This window comes from Psammomys obesus, unplaced genomic scaffold (genome assembly GCF_907164565.1).
Source record: "Psammomys obesus unplaced genomic scaffold, mPsaObe1.curated_primary_1811, whole genome shotgun sequence".
In the NCBI taxonomy this organism is placed as follows: Eukaryota; Metazoa; Chordata; class Mammalia; order Rodentia; family Muridae; genus Psammomys; species Psammomys obesus.
In genome coordinates, this window is record NW_026585504.1 from 61,428,722 (window position 1) to 61,429,428 (window position 707).

Consider the following 707-nt stretch of genomic DNA (forward strand, 5'->3'; position numbering starts at 1 on the left):
TATATATATATATATATATATATATATATATATATATATATATATATATATATATATATATATATATATATGACCAAACACAGATATCCATAATGAAAACATTCTCAGTCTGTAAAATGTTACTTAAATGTATGTTTTCAGGTAAGACCATTTAGTATTGGGTAACTAATTTATGACTCTTCACTGGGGAAGCCTCTTTATTTCACTCTCAGCACTCCTCATTTGCTTACATTTCTTGGTGTAGAGTTGTGCCTGGTGAGCTTTCCCTTTATACTTTGGTATGTCTATTGTTATAGTCCTCAGTCAGCTCATATTTGGGCAGTCATGTTGGTGAAATGTACCTTCTGACATTTCTAAGAGACATAATCCCACAGCAAACTATGTCTTTCTGATCCTCTTCCTGCCCTGTCTTCCACAATGTTCCCTGAGCTGAGCCTTAGGTGTGGAAGTGCCTTGTAGATGTATCTACTCTGTATTTTGATTGAATGTGGTTTTGTGTAATGGTTTCTCTCTGTTTCAAATACAAGTTTTCATAATGAGGGGTGATAACTACACTTATCTTTGGGTATAAAACAAATTTCTAGATTGTTAGAGGTTATGATGGTTTAGTAAAGTTGTATTTATTGGTTCGTCTCCAATGCCCATGACTTCACTAGGCCTGGGTATCTGGATAACTTTCCACTACAAGGTGTGATTTGCCTCTTGTT